General features: G+C 37.6%; 1 protein-coding gene across 1 annotated transcript in view; it reads right to left on the bottom strand.

Annotated features, from left to right (window-relative positions):
- The window catches only part of PPM1A (protein phosphatase, Mg2+/Mn2+ dependent, 1A), a 43,060-nt gene extending 24,142 nt beyond the window's left edge, over window positions 1–18,918 (bottom strand). The window contains exon 1 of the mRNA XM_012656262.1: window positions 18,546–18,918. The gene's annotated coding sequence lies outside the window, so the exon portion shown is untranslated. The remainder of the gene's footprint in view (window positions 1–18,545) is intronic.
- Between the last annotated feature and the right edge of the window lie 1,920 nt (window positions 18,919–20,838).

The raw sequence follows: 20,838 nt of genomic DNA, 5'->3' as shown, positions 1-20,838 counted from the left end.
CACAAAATATAAGGAAGCTGAAGGAATATAGTATGAAACATTATGGCAAAACATGTTACATGAGAGAGAAAAATTAAAATAGGTAAGCCACTAGTTAACTGAAAAAAATTATTTAAAATTAGAAACCAAACAGGCTGTACTCACTTCTTATAGAGAAATTTAGTTTTAAAAAATAAATCATACTACAATTCTCTTCTAATAAATTTGAAAATATGGACGAAAATGACAGTTCTTGGAAGACAAATTCCTTTTATTTATTCATTTTTTTAATCAAAACGTGCTAGAATAAAGACCAGTTACTCTGGAACATGATAAAGTTATCAAAAAACTGTCCCTTAAAAAACTCCAGCACTCTTGAAAAACAAAAACCAAAAGACTAAAAGGCCATTCCAGGTTAAAGGAAATCAAAGAGATATGACAACAAACTGTAATGTGTGACTGTGGACTGGCTTAGAAGGGGTAAGGAGTGAAGGAGTAGGGTTAGGAGGATTACTATAAAGGACGTTATTGGGACAATTGATAAACTCTGACTATTGGTTTATTGGTTGTGTATTAGATAACAGTATTGTATGAATGTAAAATTTCCTAAACTTGATAACTGAACTATGGTTATGAGAGACTGTTCTAGTTCTTGTTCTTTAGGGATATGCATTTAAACATTTAAGGGTATAAAGGGTCATGATGTCCATTCTGAGTCTTACATGGTTCAGCAAAACTACAAACAACAAAATGTGTATGTGGGCACCAAGAGAATACGCAGACACACAAGTATGCACAGAGGGAAAAAAGAAAGTTTAGAAAAGAAATGTGGCAAAATGTTAATAATTGGTCTTTAAAATAAATATGGAAGTTCACTGTACTATTTTTGCAAATTTTCTTGAAGTTTGGATTGTTTTCAAAATAAAGCTATTAAAAATAAAAATGTATCAAACAAGACAATTTCAAAATCAAGATCTTTGAAGCCCTAAAGGAACATATAACTCCCAAATTACCTAAACTGTGTGAACTATGTAAAAAACTTTCCACTAATGATAATCCTCATACAAAATTTGACAAAGATAGCACTAAAAATAAAACTACAGTCCAACATACTCATTCATTAATAGAGATGCAAAAGCTCTCAGTAAAATACATATTACAAATCACCAAACGGGGTTCATTTTAGGAACGTAATTATAAGCCAACATTATGTAGCTTATTAATAATATAAGTCATCTTTTTAAAAGTTCAAAAAAAATCCTATGATAGGGTCTTCCATCACATGCTAAAAGGGATTTGATATAATTCATTCCTTAAAATGATAATACATATTTCAAGACAAAGAGGAAGCACAGTGATTAGCACAATTCCCAGGAAAGAAACAATAACATGGATACTAACTCTTATCCCTATAACTTAGCAATGTCTAGAAATAGTAGTCAATACAGTAAGGCAAGACAAAAAGAGGCATACAATTATAAGAGATTAAATCATTATTTGTAGCTAATGATTACGTGATGACAAACTCAAAACTTCAAACATTAGGGAAAAAATTCAATAAGGTTATCTGACTATAGAAAATCACATGAAAAACCATTAACAATAATCCCTTAGAAAATTAATGGAAAACAGTAATAAAAATATATATAAATTAAATAATTAACAAGAAATATTCAGGACATTTAAGAGGGTTTTGGAATAAAAGACCCTCCTTTTTCTTGGATAGGAAGATTCAATGTTGTAAGGATGGTTATCCTCCTTTTATTAATCTATAAATTCAATATAATCACAACTGGACCTTTGTGTTCCCAGACCTTGATGAAATGATTCCAAAATACATAAAAACAAATAAATGTGTGTAAGTAGCCAAAACATTCTTTAAAACATGATAGCTTACAATATCTGATATTAAAACTTAATTTCCAATTATGGTATTTAAGAGGCAACATTGATGCAGGAATAATTAATCAGTGGAACAGAACTCTCCAAGAAAATTCTGGGTATAGAGAGATTCAATAAACAATGTGAGAACAGCTAGCAGCTAGCTATTCCACTCCTGCCCTCCAGTGGTGTTGGTTGAATTTCTACCTCACACCTTAAAATAAATACCAGGAAATTAAAGATTTAAGTTTAAAGTACTACTAATAAAACCATACTAGTATATCTAGGCAAATATTTCTATAATCTTATGCTATGGAAGATCTTTCTAAGGATGACAATAATGGCACAAAGGAAAAGACTGACTCCACAGTAATAAAACTTCCACATTATAAAACGAAGCTCATAAACCTGAAAGGTAAACATCTTCTTAGTATTTGCAATATATATGATAAAAGTTAACATTCCTACAATACATAATGACTCTTTACAAGACAATAAAAATGAACACTTTAAAGGAAAAGAAATGGGCAATGAACATGAACAGGCAATTCAATGAATAAAAGAATATAAGTGGCTAATATATGGAGCAGTGACCAACCTCACTAGCCCCATTAAACACAAATTTAGTTTTTACACAATACTTTTTCAAAGATTAAGAATTTATAATGCCCACTACTGGCAAAGAAGTAAAAAAACATACTTCTCATAGGTAGGAGAGTAAACTGGTATCTTTCTGAAGAATATGTAGGATATACATTAATTTTAAATGCTGACTTCTGCTATGGTTTGAATGTCACCTTCAAAACTCATGTTGAAGCTGAACTGCCATTGTGAAAGTATTAAAATATGGGACTGTTAAGAGGTGAATAGGCCATGAGGGCTCTGCTCTTATGAATGGATTAATGCCCTTATCTCAGGAATGGGTTCCTGGTAGAAATGAGTCTGAGCCCCCCCCCCCCCCCCCCGCCCTTTGTCATGCAATGTGGCAACAAGAGGGCCCTCACCAGATGCAACTCCTTGACCTCGGACTTCCCAGCCTCCAGAACCATGAGCCAAATAAACTTCTATTGTTTATAAATTACCAGGTCTGTGGTATTCTGTGATAGGAACATGAAATGGACTAAAACAACTCCCAACCAAATGGTTTTGTACATTCACACTTTGATGTGTACTTCAGTTACAAATATATTTAAAAAATACATCAATTATAAAACAGAAAATTTAAGACCAAGCCACTGCAAAAGATAAACCCTTGAAATACAAATCAGTTTGGGCTCCAGTAACAGACGGCCCCAAGTCCACATCCTACAGGATAGTAACAGGGACTAAAAAGGCCCCCATGCAAGGCTGGAATACACCTCAGGCTCATTGCTTGAAACCAACACCTGGGGTGAAGAGGCTCTTCCAGCCTTGTGAGAGGAGCCAGAAAAAAGCTATTAACCATTGCCTGGGGCTATAGTTTATTTGAAGTTACACGGCCAGTGAGAAGCAATATAAAACCTTCTTAGTCTGTGTCTTATTCTTGGAGAGGCAAGTCTGATCCTGATGTTACCAAGAATCATGGAAACCAAACCTCCAATAAAAGACACAGTTTCAGATGGAAGCCCCAAGACCAAAATGTAGGTGCACGCAAAAACATTAGATAAGAAGAGTGAAAAGAAAGAAAGCAAAACAGAATTTCCACTCAATATAAGCAAAACCAAACTCCAAACACATGAGAAAAACTAAACTAAGATGGTCAGCCAACAAAATCAACAACTGTAGGAATTCAATCCAGAAGAAAAAAAAAATCTGAAAATAACTTCAAATGTTAAAAGAAGAAACAATAGCCATAGGAGGGTGAATTTTAAAAATAGGCAGAAATCAAACCAGAATAGGTGGCTATTACAAAGAGAGACAGAGAGACAAAGTCTGAATATTGGAAAAAATATTCACTGAAGCTTTGTCTCTAGCTGGACAGTCAAGGTGTGAATTAGTAAATTGGAAATGATACTGAAGAATTGCCTAGAATATAATGTAGAGACTAAGAAAGAATACTGAAAGAGCAATATTCAAAGATACAAAGACTAAGGAATTTTCTAGAACTGAGAAAGAAGTCTTCTGGTCAACGACATATTTCAGAGTAGCTATGGATAAAACAACATACACACATACCTAAGCATATCATACAAATGTGTTCAGAACATCCAGTATGGTAAAACAAAACCAATACTGGTATTTATATCATATGTAAAATATGCAAAGTTCTGTTCTAAGTGCTTCATATATATTAACTTAATCCTCATTACAAGCCTATGATGCAGATACAATTTTATCTCAATTTCAAACTTGCCCAAGGTCACACAGTAAACAGTGATGACAGGATACAGAAAAGGAATTAAGAAAAAAAAACTACTAGAGAGAAAAATTATATACAAAGGCATAGCAATCAGGCAGAGACCAGACATCTTAGAGATCCAAGTTTGCAAAGTTTCATAAGACAATGAAATGGTAGTCTGAGGGTGCTGATGGGAAGGGGAAAGAAACTTATCAGCCAAGAATTCTATATCCAGCTAAGAAAGAAAATAAAATATACTTTCAGATAAAAACTAGGGACATTTGTAAGTCATACTCTCTTACTAAAAGGATTACTAAAGGACCAAGAAAAGTAAACCCAGAGAAATAAGATGCAAGTGCAGAAACTAGTAAAACATACTGGCTAATTAAATAAGTTATTGAATACAATAAAGAAAATGAAACTTTTTATGCTACAAAAAGGGGAAATTAAATTACAGGCCATTATACAGATGATGGAGAAATGTTTAATCAAATATGAGCTTATAAAAAAAAATCACCAAATGCACAAGGAAACAAGCTACTGTGAGTAGGAGTTAGCATATAACAAATACAACTCCCTAAGGACTTTGGATATTGAAATTAGCAAATATAAGTAAAATATAAACTATGTATGAAATGTTAGGCAAGATTTAAAAAATAAATAAAAAAATAAAAAATAAGAAAGAAATTATAAAAAATTACCTGGCAGATCTAGAAAGAACTAAATATCACTTTCAGAAATTAAAAATATGTATATTGTAGATAATTAAAAACTCAAAGAATGAGTTAAGGCCGGGCGCGGTGGCTCATGCCTGTAATCCTAGCACTCTGGGAGGCCGAGGCGGGCGGATTGTTTGAGCTCAGGAGTTCAAGACCAGCCTGAGCAAGAGCAAGACCCCGTCTCTACCAAAAATAGAAAGAAGTTAATTGGACAGCTAAAAATATACATAGAAAAAATTAGCCGGGCATGGTGGCACATGCCTGTAGTCCCAGCTACTCGGGAGGCTGAGGCAGGAGGATCGCTTGAGCCCAGGAGTCTGAGGTTGCTGTGAGCTAGGCTGACACCATGGCACTCTAGCCCGGGCAACACGGTGAGACTCTGTCTCAAAAAAAAAAAAAAAAAAACCTCAAAGAATGAGTTAAACAACAGATTACACACAAATGTTGTAAATTAAATGACTGAGTTGAAGAAATAAAAAAATAAAATTACTTGACCTCAAAATACCTACAATCAAAGGACGACGGAAAGGAGAAGATAAAAAATAAAATCAAATTCTCCAACAGTAAATAACATAAATAGTTCACAGATGTAGGCTCTAAGAAATTTAAGACCTAGACATTGTAGTGCCCCTGAAGCCCAGGAAATATCATCTTTCTGTTCATGTCAACTTCCCAGAACATGGCTAAGGCAGTAGTAGAGTTCTCTAATATCAACATTTATTGCACTGAGAGAATCAGAAAACACCAGCAAAATAATGGTACCTTACTCTATGTAATAGAGCACAGTCTTGTTTAACAAATGCTCTTCTCGTATCTCAGATTTTCTAAATATATTTAAATCACAGCAATCTAAATTTCCATATCTTATTTTACTTAGAGACAGAAGTTTTCTTATAGGGTCTATTAGTCTGCAGTTTACAGACCTGTCTCTAGAATATCCCTCCAATTTCTCTCAGCACTAAAAATACTTTCAGATTTCTGTTTAAATATTTTTTAATAAAACTCAATCCTGTAGATTAGCCAGTTAAATCAACAGATACTTTTCTCCTTCTATAATACAGATCATCTATAAAACAGTTATGAAGATTTATATAGATGAAATCTTTTATAAAGAAAGAAATCCTTGTTATTAAAAACAAATTAAACATACCTATTTTGTAAACCTAGTTTCCATTACTATAAGCATTCGGTTAAGCCATATAACATACTTTATCTGTTAAATAATGAATCTCAACTGCTCTAAAGAAAATATAATCCATCTTTATCACCTGCTCCTTAAAAAATTACATGCAAGATATTTTGGCGATATTTCTGATAAGAAACTGAATATAGGGTTTAAAATATATCATCTAGTGGTCAGTACAGGTATTAACAGTTGCCAACAGTTTGCATTTCCTTCCCCCTAAATTTCTAGTTTGCTTGCTATAAGACTTTATTGACTTTACAGCTATATGTGGGTTTCTTATTCTCTTTTACTGACTGCCCCTAAAATCTCACTATTAATTCTGATGCAACCAGAAAGCCCTGATCTACCATATCAAGGTAAGATTTTCTTTGGCAACTGCAATTTCTCATTTAGCTCCACTTTCTGGCTAATGCTAGACCTCTGAAGCAGCCCACTGAGTACAGTGGCACCCAGAATAGGATTCTGCCCTTCCAACTTGGAAACCCAAAGGGGCTGGTGCCATTTAATCTTCTGGAAGATATCTCGAAAAATAATCCAAAAGAGATATATATGGGTTTCCTACTCAGCACCATTTCCAACCTGAAGATCTTGGAATAACCCAAAGAGAACACGTGATTCTGATTCAGTTTCAAAAATCCCTACACAAATTTCTAGAAAGAAAATAATCTCAAGGGTACTACTAAATCTCATCAGAAAACGGAGCTTTTTTGTGCTTCACTGACATATGACTAAAATTCAAAATTCAGAACTGAAAATTTTAAAAATTTCACCTATCTTATCTTCTACCACATATTATCTTTGCCTTTTGTTTTGTCCCTCTAGGTCTTATTCTCTCCTAAACAGCCTCCAAGTTTCATTCTGCTACCCACAAATTCAGTAGCCTTGAATTTTTAATTCCCCCTTTCTAATCCTACTCTTACCACTTTGCCCTCCTCAGCCTGAGCAATCTCTTCCATATTTCCTTTCTTGCTTTTAATTCTTCCTCATTCTTGAACTCAGCAGGAGAGTAAGAAGGTAGACTTTAGACAAGCCAGCTGCAAAGGTAAATGTATTTCAAACTCAATGCAAGTCTGAAGTCCAAGATGTAGAAGAAAAATAGCAATTTCACTACAATGTCATTTTAGGGAAAGCTAAAGGGCTACTGAACAATCCACAGTGAAAAGCACTACTGGAGGTGAGGACTAATGACATATATTCTTTCGAGTTATAATGCTAGTAAAGAGCTTGATTCTTGGTTTAAATTGGGATACAGTCTCTCAATTACTGAATATTTTTTCCTGGTCAGACGAGAAGGAAACAATTGTTATTTAAACTGTGAAATAAGGCTAACTTATTCATAGCTGGTCATCTCATGAGACATGCAAGACACATATAAGAGTTAAAATCACTGATTGAAAAGTTACTGGTATTCGATTTATATGAAATATCCAAAATAGACAAATCTACAGACAGAAAGTAGAATTAGTGGTTGAAAAGGGCAGGGAGAATGGGGAGTGACTGCTAATCAGTACAGGGTTTCTGAGGTGATGAAAATGTTCTAAAATTAAATTGTGGTAATGGTTGTATATGTCTGTGAATATACTAAAAACTACTGAACCGTAAACTTTAAATGGTTGAATTTTATGTTACGAGTTATAAGGCCATTTAAAAAGATTACTATGGTTTTATATTATTTTCTATATCTCTATTTTATTTTACATAGAAAGGTTAAAAAAGATTATGGATTACACATAGTAATATAAAAAATACTTGTTATATTAAATTTTTTTCAAAGCTTAAAAGTTACCTGAAAATTTCTCAGCTGCAAATATTTCATCTTCGGCCTCTACTAAACATTTACATTTTCATTTTTTTCAATTAAATATTTACTTAACCTCCTCCACTAGAAACTTCACCCAAATAAATTAACCGTTAAGTTCAAAGTACCCAAAATTAAGACCATAAATACAGAATTTCAAAAAGTAAACCAAAATCAACAAATCGAACCAACCAAAATAGTCGGATAAAGCTCTTCTATGCTAAAGAGCATGTTTTCTCTACCCCCAAAATTATTCAAAAATAATTAGTCTTTGCTAATTAAGTAAAAAGTTACAAGTACTCAAACCATAGTCAGTTTACACAGAAACTGGCAACAGTTTCAATCTCACTAACTGCAAGTGAGACAGAGCTTTCCACTTTTGATGTTTCCTTCATATGTTTCACAGTCTTTTAATGTATTAACAACTTCTAAACATGTGCTGTGATCTGAATTACATATTCCATAAGGTTGCATTCTTAAATTTTTACAAAGGTATGTACAACACAAGTAAATTGTAATAAGTATACAATTACGTGAAAAATATCTAAGCTAATTAAATTTGGTTTGAAGGCTCTAATGACTATAAAAATTAGATACTGACCTATTTTCACTATATCAATTATAGTATAAGCAAAATATTGAAAAGATTTAGATGGTATAAAACAGCAGTCCCCAACCTTTTTGGCACCAGGGACCGGTTCCACTGCTCACCTCCTGCCGTGCAATGCAGCCTGGTTCCTAAGTTTGATGGAAGACAATTTTTCCACCTTCCACCTACAGGGCAGTGGGTGGGACAATGGGATGGAGCTCAAGCAGTGATGTGTGGCCCAGTTCCTAATAGGCCAAGGACTGGTACCAGGCCATGGCCCAAGGGTTGGGGACAGCAGGCATAAAGCTATTTAGTGTTTAAAATTTTCTAAGAATGTTCTAGTATTTACAATCCCAATTTGCTTTATCTGTTAACTAACTCAAATTTATCAGTTTTGGATAACTTGCCTGCAAATTCAAGAGTGAATTCAATTCCTAGTTTGCTACTTTTTAATCCCTGCTTTATTTGAGGATTCACACTCAGATTAACCCAGAAAACAATATCTGACTTCCTAAGCTAATCCATCCTTTTTTTTCTTTTGCTTAAAACTAACACCACCCCCCACCCCACAGCATTTATAATAACCTTATATACTGAAATTGAAAGAAGGGAAAAAATATAACATTTAAGATGGTAAAAGGTTCATATACACACAAAATGAATGGGGATTCTACGTATTTTACACATATGAAATGTCCTTGTGTTGGAAAAAACTCATTTGCTTCTAAAAGACTTCTTTCAATAAAATCTAACATTTTTCAGAACAGAACCCTTCACTGAGTCCACAAATTGTGATACCAGATGCTTTATGTACAGGGAAATGGGTGCTAGGGAAAGTAAGAGGGGAAAAAAATTTTTTTTTCAAGTGAAAGTTCTATTTAAAAGCTTCAAAGATGTATATCCAACTCCTTCCTATATTGGAATAGCCATACCTCAAGTCACATGGCCCAAAATTAACTTCTCAATTCCTTGCCACTTCTCAGTTCTTTGTCTCAGGAAATAGAACTACCATTAGTCATAAGCTCATAGAATTCTATATTTCCCTTAACATAGCACCCTGAGAATCATTTGTCACTTTAGATTCCAAGATCCACGAGGAAAGAGATCATGCATTTTTTTGTTCATATTTTTGTCATATTCGCACAATGACACTTGATGTATATGAGACAAATGAATGACAGCCATCATCTTGACTTCTCCCTTGTCAACAGTTAGTAATTCTTTTCTACGCAGAGAAAGGTGTTCCCAGAGAAGCTGGCCTGCCAACAAACTGTATCCTACCATTTCCATCTGTAGAATACATAGTTCTATTTTCTTATCCCCAGAGAAGTATCATAATGGATTTCTAATGAGAAAATATTGGACCCTAAAATAAATCTGCAGTTTACCAATCAAAAACTTACTCGATTTTCAGATTACTGTTCATCAATCACTTTAAAAAGTTTATCAACATCATTAAATACACACTCCCATTACTGAAGAGTGCCACATTATACCTTATGAAGGGACAAAAGAGAAAAGATGTAGCTATGACTAAAGGTTACAGCACATAAATTTTCTTTCCCTGAGCTATTTATTCATTCATCTGCTCATTCATTCAACATTCATGGATGGGTTAACTTTTTAAAAAAGTTTTTCTACATGAGAAGCAAAGTATAAGGTAATTCAGACACAAAGAGGGATCATTTCTGGGAGCTAGGAACTCCACTTTCAATGTATTTTAGACAAAAACAACCTAGTCTTTGAGTTTTACTATATAAAACAAATAATCCCATTTACATTTAAGGAGCTCCTTATTCTGCTGACTGCAGCAAACCAGTACAAGATCATACTAGGTGGCTGACCGGTTGTTGAAGCATTTGCTTATAGTATCAGGAAGCATGCAGACAGAGAAAATGAAGATGACAGATACGGAATACCACACAGTAAACTGTGGGTTGATCACAAAATGAAACCTGCCACTTCTAAGATCTGCCCCTTGACATCCAAAACAGCCTTACAGGCTTTCAGCAAGGATAATATTCTACTGCTTTACAAAAAGTGAAAATTTTATTTACTATCTACTTAACATTCTGAAGCATGATGGCATACTGCAAAGATATTTTTTTAAAGCCTGGTAAGTTTTGAGATTCTGCTTGGAAAACAAATATAAAACAAAACAAAAAATACACAGCTTTACTTTATCTTTTATCAGTAATATTTTCATTTCTGAATTTTGGTAACAAAGGTAAGCAAGCTACATCTTCTGTAGACTTAATACCAAATTTGATGCAATTTTCTACCACTCATGCTAAAGAAAAAGGTAGTGCTAAAAATCCAAGGCATGCAAAGTCAGTAATGAATTATGTTCTTATTCTTTGAAACAGCACAACAGACAGTTCTTAAATAAAATATTCTTTAACTAAAATCATTAAGCCACATACAGCATGACTCAAAAAAGAATGTTTACCTACATCCCTGTCTGAGACAGTCATATCACAGATGAATACAAAGCACCAGCCTAAATTTAAACTAGATTATACATGACCTATGCTTTCTCATAGTCTGCTGTATTTCTGGCTCACATTCAATTTTCTCTGTCATGTGTTCATATATTGAGAACCTATTTAAAATGAATGAGACAAGGTCCCTGTTTTTAAGGAATTTATTTTCAATAAACTTAACACTGAAGTTTCCATTTATAGTATAATCTCTTTTGTAAGCCCAATTAGGTAGCTTGTATTTAAGACTATCTTCTTAAACTCACTAAGAATTTCATTTGAATAAAGGACCGATGAAATAATTTACATCAATGGGTTGCAAAGTAGTGAACATGAATAAAATAAGCCATAACAAAAAATTGTATATGCCTTGTAGAATGAATTGTATTATAGCTATATGTTATATGCTTTTTTGGTATTAAAAAATATAAAGCCCCTTTTGGGGAAAAGTACTAAAGGGAGTTGACATGACATGGTTAAGATAATTCTCAAATTTAGTATACACTGCCACCTCAGATCCCAATTCAATCATAAGATTCACTCTCTGGATACAATGGAACCGTAGTCATATCCTTCATACTTAGATATTTTCTGACCCATCACAACTGCCAACAAACTTTCTTTCAGCAGTAGCAATGAAAATGCAGTGACCCACATATATAATTATTTTTGAAAAGTCCAAGGAACATGTATTTGACTTCTGTTACTACTACCTGTGAGACTTTGGGCAAATAACCATTTTGTCTCAATTTTCTCATCTGTTAAGATATAGGTACTAATTCTACCTGATAGGGGTGTTGTGAAGATTTAATGAGACAATAATTAAAAATTTCTTATAATAGCTCCTGACACATAAGTGCTAAATAATGTTAGTTCTTATTGTTACTAGCTAATGTCAAGACTAGAAAAATGTAAGAGGCACACAAAGAATCAAATTCTTAATATTGGTCTCATTAGCATCATATTCCAATAAATGGATCCAAGCAGCCACTGACTATATGAAATTATCCATTTAAAAATCCAGTAAAGGAAATTTTACTATGTGTTTTCCAAATATTCAAAGTAGTTTAACATTTTAATAAGCCTCAAAGCTTAGCTTAGAGGTTTATATGACCACAGACTAGTCACATATTAGACATGTTTGGCTCAAATTAAATTAGTTGATATTTATCTCCCTTCTTTAACTAATACATTGTCTAATTCCTATGATCCCACAATTCCTCTCCAGTTAAAAGGATACCATGTTCATAATAATATTTGCAAATGTAAAGTACTCTGGAAAGAGATACATGATGATAAATGTCCTGTTAACTCTCAAAGTCAAAGTATAGGAAGTTAAAATGAAACCTATAGATCCAGAATCAGTCAACCTAGACTTCTATACCAACATAAAAATTCAGCCACACTTCGGATTTGTATAATCTTCACACTTAAATATCCAGGTTCAGATAAAATACCATACAGGAATCGAGTTAAAAATGTTTGCTACCAGAAAGTTCATAACTACTTACTTGCACTACCTCCTCCTACAGCAATCACTCCCACTCCCAGGTATTTTCCTTAATGTTCTCCAAATATCCGAATGTCTACTATCCACAAAGCATTCCCTAGCCTTTGGGTAAAATACAAAGATACTGTATTTTTCTCTTCAGAATTAATTGAACACAATTATAATTAAGACACAAATACCTAGAATTAAAATAGATGATTAAAGCCTACAAATAATACACAGGCATTGCTATAGAAGTACAGAGAAAGGAAAGAAGAAACACACTGGTGGTCAGAGAACATTTTATGGAGAAGCAAATATTAGAAATGAGCCTTAATAAAAGAGAAAACAAAAGCTAGAGAAAGGGAAAGAATTCCAGGCTTCAAATTAGCATGTGCCAAGATCCATGAAGTGAAAAGTAAAGGGTGTGTTCCAGAGATGGTAAGAGTACCAGTTTGGTTGAAATAGATCAGTCCCAAGGTCGGCTCATGGAAAGTGTCAAAAGCCAAACCAAGAATTCTGAACCTTTTCCTAGAGGTAAAACGGAGTCATTTAAGTATAATGAAAAGAGAAACAATGAGGAAAAACAGTATTTTAGGAAGAATTTTATGATGGTTTATAGACTGGGGTAGGGGATGCAGTACAAGATGCTAGCAGTAAAGAGACTAGTTGGAGTGTTAATATGTTGGTTTGGGTAGGAGTAATAAGAACTGAACTGTTCCAAGACAATTTTTAACCTTAAATAACCTAGGATCCAAATATAAAGCCTTAATGCCTTTTATTATATAAAGACTCCATTTTATAAAAAACTAGAAGAACTGAGTTAATCAGAATGATTTAGTTTCCTTACTTTCTTGCACCTTTTCCTGTAGCAATGCTATCTTCTTGCTCATTTCTAAGCATGAACTATAACTCCTCTTCAAAATACCAACCCTTGTCCCTCCTTACTTACTGATCATTCTAGTCTGACCATTCACCTTTGCTATATTACTGTTACTCTTTATCTGCAATTTAACCATCTACTCCCACCTAATTATTAACTCCAAACCCATGACTTCTTTCAAGCTTCATGCAGCCAAATAAACCTACTCATACTCAACTTTCTCTTTCTTCTATTACCTCTTAACTTTTAGTCTATTCATATGCAAGTTCTTTATACCCGCAGCTTTTATAACCTCTTATAAATTCTGTACTCAATCTCTTCTAGTTTGGCATCCAGGCTCACTACAAAAGCTATACTCAAAGACAACCCTCTCATACCCAGCAAGTCTCTATTTCTCTAAGTATCTTAAGATTTCATATACTCAATAATAGCAGCTACCCTTTATTTGGCACTGTCTTCATGGTACAAAATATGTCAAGTGCTTCACACAGCTATTTCATTGAATCTTCACAATAAGCTTATGAGAAAGGTATTTCCATTTGACAGAGAGAAAACTGAGGTTTAGAGAAATCAAGTAGCTTACTGAGTAACACCCCACTAGGAAGTAGGAGAGTAGGGACTCAAACCCGGACCCTTCTGACTTTCAAGGGCTAGTTATACCACCTTCTCCCCTCCGGGTCGTTCAGTGAGACTCTATTGATTATATCTACTAAGAAACATTTCCCTAGGTCCTTTATTAAGGATATCAGCTCTTTGAGAATTAACACAGATTCCATTCCTCAATCTAAACAATGGTAATTGAAGACATAAAATGTTTAACTGTTAATTTCTGAAACTTCGGAAATGAGAAAATTAATCTAATTTCTTAAATCTTTTCTGAATATTTTAGAAGGGATACTCACATTGGAAGACTTAACTACATAAACCTATAAGGACTCTTTTAACTTCAGGAATCTATAAATTAGAAGTGTTAACATTCAGAATTTTTAAATCTTGGTTCCTAGGAACAAGAAAGTTCATCTAACTGCGCAAAATCCACTAAGGAATATTTTGAAAATACTTTTATACCTACACAGATCTGATCCTGGCATGTTACTTAGGTTCTCTGAGCCCATATTTCTTTATCTGTAAAATGGAGACAACACTGTATATTTTAGAGGGTTGTGGCTAAAAATTAAAGCCTGATACAAATAAACACCCAATAAAGTATGGTTTTCATTATTTACTTTCTTCTGTATCTAGTAGTTGTCTCATAGGATTTTAATTCAAATCATATCAGTCACAAAAACTAATGACTTTCGGCCTGGCGCAGTGGCTCACGCCTGTAATCCTAGCACTCTGGGAGGCCGAGGCGGGCGGATTGTTTGAGCTCAGGAGTTTGAAACCAGCTTGAGCAAGAGCGAGACCCGGTCTCTACTAAAAATAGAAAGAAATTAATCGGACAACTAAAAATATATAGAAAAAATTAGCCGAGCATAGTGGCACATGCCTGTAGTCCCAGCTACTCGGGAGGCTGAGGCAGGAGGATCGCTTGAGCCCAGGAGTGTGAGGTTGCTGTGAGCTAGGATGACGCCACGGCACTCTAGCCCGGGCAACACAGTGAGACTCTGTCTAAAAAAAAAAAAAACAAACAAAAAAAAACTAGTGACTTTCAATCCAGATCTTAAATATGAATAATAAATAAAATTGGTCCACGAATTCCAAATAAACACATTAAGAATTGTAAAAATTCAAGCCCCCTTCTTTATCACACATTTACTCAAAGAATACTTAAAACAACTTTTAATATTATTAACAAAGTATCAACAGTCTAATTTATTGATAAACAATATCCAGTACCTTTTCAATAGTTTCTTAAAAAATTCTAAAGTGTATTACATTTTAGATAAAGGTACACAGAAACTCACCTCTTCCTCTAGCTCCTCCTACCTGCCTCAACAATAGAAAAGCTAGCTAAAGAGATTGTCTAGGACGTAGTAAATAGATCACAAGGACATACAAAGGTCAAAATCATTAAGGACTATATTCTAGAGAGTCATAATGAAGTATAAAATTGTTACTTGTATAATATGGAGCACATGAGACATTAGAAAGAGTGAAGGAAGAAAGAATAGACACAATCAACCTTTTGATTTCGATATAGGTTAACCAAAGCTTCTTTTATATAAGAATGGCTAATAATCCCAGGTCAGAGAATTTACATACGCTGGCTAATAGCGAAATAATAAACGAAGCAATCGAAATTAAATTTTTTTTTATCTGAGATAGAAGACAGGACATACTGTGATGTAAAATTACTACCCAAGAAATAAGACACAACTTTTACCTAGTTGCCTCACACCTTTCCCCCTACCCCAAGGTCCATATATTTCACAGGGCCATGCCTTTTTTATCTTCTTGCTTAACTCTTACAAAACTCTGCCTGGGCCAATTTTATTACATGGCTGTCTCCTGATTTGATCAAGGATGGAAAGTGTTCCAGAGTATACTAACTCAGAATCAGGTGCCCAGGCAAAAGTTAATCATTTGAGGGGATCATCAAAATATTACCTTACAATTAGCTATTTCTACATAAGCAGACTTACACCCAGCTCATGAGTGAACACTTCAGAGATAACAAGCTCCCTGTAGACATGTCAATCTTTGGTTTAAAATTATACAATAAATAAGCATACATAAACCAGAATCAGCTGTACACATTATTAACCATTATAATAAACAGTCTAGGTGTAATCTGAACAAATCCAAAGACTGTAGGTATTTAGTAACTGCTCAGCAATATTTACCATGTGACAAATAATGTTGCCATAGATTTCTAGGTTTTAGGGAACAAAGTTTCAAACAAAGGTTCAACAGGATAATTAAGACTCAGCTTGAAGTGACAGAAAAACCTTTACAATGTGTTCTTATAATGCTCTTCACACCCAACTACCAAGAGTCCTGTGCCTGTTCAAACTATAGTCTCAACCACCCTTTGTCTCCCATGAAATCTCCATCCTCCTCCCTCCCAAGAGTTTCTCTAGACTTCCCAATCCCAACAGAAAAATCAATAAAGGCAGCCTATAAGAATAGATCGTCTTAAAGAAGAATCATCAACTTAAAATTCTTTTAAATAAAACAGAACCCAGACAGAAAAATCAGCTTTAGAAGGCTGAAACATCTGATGCCTCGCACATATCAGGTATTTATTTGATAAAAGGTATGTTGAATAGACAATGTTGATAATAAAAAAAACAATTGGACAGTACATATGATAATATAACCTATCTATTTGGCTTTACTGATTTGGAAACTGAGACTCAAAAGGTTAAAGGACTTATCCACGGGCCCAGATATTTTGGAGCATAGCCATGACTAAACAATTCTTGTCTCCTACTGCAGTGTTCCCTTCAACAGGTTATACTTCAGCCCTTTATCTTAAAATATAAAAAGATACAATCTATGTAAAAAATACATAAAAAAGATACAAGCCATGTAAAAAAGCAACCTGATGACTATTATTTCTCAGATACATACTGAGGTAGTTAATTTCAAATGTTATCAGTCTTTCCCATATTATACTTCATTAATATAAAAATGTTTAATGACATCAAATAAAAATGTCTTAAGCAACTTCCACGTGCAGTTCACTATAGTTTCAACAATGTGGTATTGCTCTAAACCGCCAGGTTAAAAGTAATCATCCTTACATGACTGAATGTTAAATCAGATATATGTAAGTTACACATAAGCACAGTACTATAACATAGGCAAGAAATGTTACTTTGTGCTTCGAATTATTTACTGACAAAGAAAATATTAAGTCAATAAAGGTAACATCTAAGATTAGAAAATTGGTGGTGGGGGGGGGTCTACGGACTATCTCCGTAGTCTCAGTTTTTCTTATTTGTAAAATAAGCAGTTACAGCAAAACAATCTTTGAAAAAGGTCCAACATGTAAAAAGATAAAAGCATAAAAGTCAAGTGTTTCAGTTAAAGGGAGCTGGGGAGCAAGAACTGATGGATTCCTGAAAGCTCTGGAACCCCTAAGGCTCAGCAGAGTACTGTTTAAATAAATTAATCCTTTGACTCTTCAGAGTGCTCTGTATCTAAAAGGTGGTTGTGTTTAAAATCTCAGTGAGCAAGTTTGAAAAGATTATGCCTTTTTCTTTAGAACAATTCTCTAAAGTTCATACTTCTCTCAACAATGTCAATATAACTTATTCCGCAAAAATGATACCTTATCTTCCATACTCTTCCAATTACTTCCTAAAACACATTAAGCTATTTCAATTAGCAGGAAACCTGGGGTGAGGTGGGGGTGGCACATAGGTTCCTTGGCTTGGACAACCGAAGCCATGACCTTTGTGGATTTGTAGGTACCATCTGGTGCTTGAGAACAGAGAAGAAAAATACCTCAGGTGATGAAATTTTCAAAACATATATAAAACTGCAGTTGGTAGAAGGGGCTCTCCACGGCCAGCTGTCTTTCTAGAAAAGACTCCAGGTTTGCTTAAAATCTACAAGCAGAACAGAACCAAACCTCAACCAAACTCTAACATCAAGAACTTTTACCCAATTTACACGGTTAAAAGGACGAGAAATCAGTGGAATTTCCTTCAATGGATTTGTTCGATGCCTTAATAATGAATGAATTAGAGGCATCACTCACTGACTTGAGTTCCGAAGGAGCCTAACTCTCAGCCCTGTCCCCTGTAAAACCCGAAGCAAATTCCCCAGAATTTGGTTTTTCGAGGTTAAGTCCGGTTCGAAGGAAGCCTCCTCCCCCGTTCTTTATGCCGGCCTCCCTCCCAGGGGTTGGAGTCCGGGACAGCCGGGGCGGCGCGCCCGGGCGGGTGGGGGCGCTGGGCGCCGCGACGCCCCCTCCTCGCTCGGGAAAAGTTCCGCCTGCCCTTCTCGGGCCAGGCCACCCCGCGGCCCTAGCTCGCGTCGCGGCCACAAACACCCCGCCCGGCCACGGACCGCGGACGGCCGGAGGGTCGCGCCCCCTCCCCGCGCAGCCGCCACAAACACCCCGCCCCCGCCTCCCCGCCACCGCCCTCGCCGAGCGTTAACCCCTCGCCGCCCGGCTCCGGGGAGGAGGCCGGCCAGGGGGTGGAGTTGTCGCGTCTCCTCCCGGGAGCGCCCGGGCAAACGCCCGGCTTGTTTACAGGCCCCAGGCCTGCCCGCCGCCGCCCCCGCGCAGGCCCGCGCCGCTCGCCCTCGGCCCGAGCGCCGCGCTTACCCGGAGCAGCCGCGGGAGGACAGGTCCCTGGTCGGCCGAGGCGGCGGTGGCGGCGGCCGGGGAGGGAGCGGGGAGGGGGTCACCGCGGCGGCGGCGGGCCAGGTCAGGCCCGGGACGGGGCGGAGGAGGGGAGGAGCCGGGCTGCGTCCGGGCCCCCGGCTCTCGGCGCCCTCGCGGCTCAGATCATCCGGGCGTTGGAGCGGCCGGCAGAGAGCGGGTCCCGGAGGAGGAGGAGGAAGAGCCGAGGATTCATCGCTTTCGCGTCCCACCTGCCTGGCGTCCCCCCACCCCCCCTCCCCAACCACCCGTTCCGGAGCAGCAGCCGCCAAAGGACCCCAAAGCTGCGGGCCGGGCCGGCGCGGAGACCACGGCTCTCTAGCTCCTAAGCGCGTTCCCGTCCCTAGCGCCGCCGCCGCCTCTAGCGCGGCCCCGCGCAGGCGCGCTCACGACGGCGCCGCGCCGGCCCTCCCCCACTCCTCCGCTCGCCCCGCCCCGCCGGCTTGGCCGCTGCTACAGCTGCGGCGCGGCTGAGCAGCTGGAGAGACCCGGATGTCGTTGGGGAGAAACTGCGGCGAGAGCCGGCGGGCGGGGGAGGGGCGGCCGCATATGACGTCACTGCCCTACCCAGCGCCTCTAGCCGCCACCGCCTTGCAGCCTGGGCCCCAGGCTGAGGCTGAAGGGCTAAGGGAGCATACGGATCGCTGATTGGAACCAAGACCCGGGCTTTCACGCCCGGGTGCTGGGTGCTGGACAGAGTGTGCGACTGTTCGGAGCCCAGTGGATCGAGAGCCTCTCCACTCCCGGCCGTTGGCCAACCTGGGACTCGAAAGCTTCCCCCTAGGGCGTCCGCGCCTCGGGTCCTGGCTCTTCCGTCTGCCTGCAAATAAATACACACCCCACTCCCTGCAAAGATGGTGTTCACGCAGCCCGGAGGACTGATCCAGAGCTTTCGTCCTCTCCCGGGTGCAGTCACGGTCTGGCCACTGCCCTTTAAACATGCGATCAGTGCCCAGGCAGCCACCAGACTCCCTCCCCCAGGGCCCCACTCCTCCGGAGCCTTCCTCCCCCGTGACCCAGGAGGCCCACGCAGGTGCCAGGGCCACACACCTCGGGTCAGAAATACACGCATCTTACCCACCACCCACCCACACTCGAGTGCAACTGATTCACACACGGGGCACGTGCTCTGAGTTTCTGGCAGGTTTCCCCCCTGTAGCTCAGGGGATTCCACATTGTATTTATTTGCACGTTAGACGGTCACGTGATTCTGTCACAGGGGACCTCGAACGACCTCCAATGAAGTTAAAGGAACCGAGGATTTTTCAAAATCTGGAGGATAATCAGAAACGTAACACCTGCTTCTATTAAGAGCTAGAGATGCGCTAAAGTTAATGGAAACTGCACGTGCAGGCAGCCAAAATCCAGTTTAGCTAGCTAGACTACCGAAAACCCGACCCACGCTGCTTGCAGACGCCAGGGATAGAATGACAGACCCTAGGCAGCCAATGAATCAGAACTGGGGAGCAGTACATCACCAGCACGGGTTCCCATTGGCTGGAGTGCCTTTCCCTTTCCTGTCAGAGGCTTAACCTGTTCACCGATTTGACCTACACCACATTCTCAGGAACAGAAGTTAAAAGAAAAATCTGTATTTTAAAAAAATGTTCTGGTATATACAAAGACAAACCAAATACTTCATTGTGGAAGGCGGGTTCTGCTGGCCAAATTGAGTTCTGGCCAGCGAAAAGGTATATTTTTGACAAGGCCTCTCCATTTTATCTCAGGAGCTTACTATAGCAATTTGCACCCTGCTACTTTGTATCTCCTAAACCATTTTGTTACCCCAACTCTTAGATCAAAAGCAACCTATTTATTCCCTCTTTCTGCCATTCAGCAAACATTATTCAGCTGCTTTTAAAATTGTAAAAGCCATCTCCAATTTTTTCAACATGACATCTTCGGGATGGTTCTGTTTCCTTCACTTTTAGACCTGGAATCTAACAGGATCAAATATAATCACCAATCACTGGTAGATCAAATCCTCAAGTCACCCCAAAATCTCTCTACTTCGTATCTTTGGAGTTAGAATTTCTTATAGTAAGATGAAGATGGATTATTTCCAGGTATACAAAGTAAAGATAAAATTCATTATGCATTTGGTCCCAGTGTCATCTGAAGATACATTTCCTAATTCTCCACATACCTGCCAAAAAAGGGAAATTAGATCAAAGATCTTTGAAACGCTGCCTTAGTGGAATCCTTAATACTTCAGACAAGTAACAGCATGATTAGC

This window comes from Propithecus coquereli, unplaced genomic scaffold, assembly GCF_000956105.1.
Source record: "Propithecus coquereli isolate 6110/MARCELLA unplaced genomic scaffold, Pcoq_1.0 Scaffold5, whole genome shotgun sequence".
NCBI lineage: Eukaryota > Metazoa > Chordata > Mammalia > Primates > Indriidae > Propithecus > Propithecus coquereli.
This window is presented reverse-complemented; position numbering and strand designations above follow the sequence as displayed.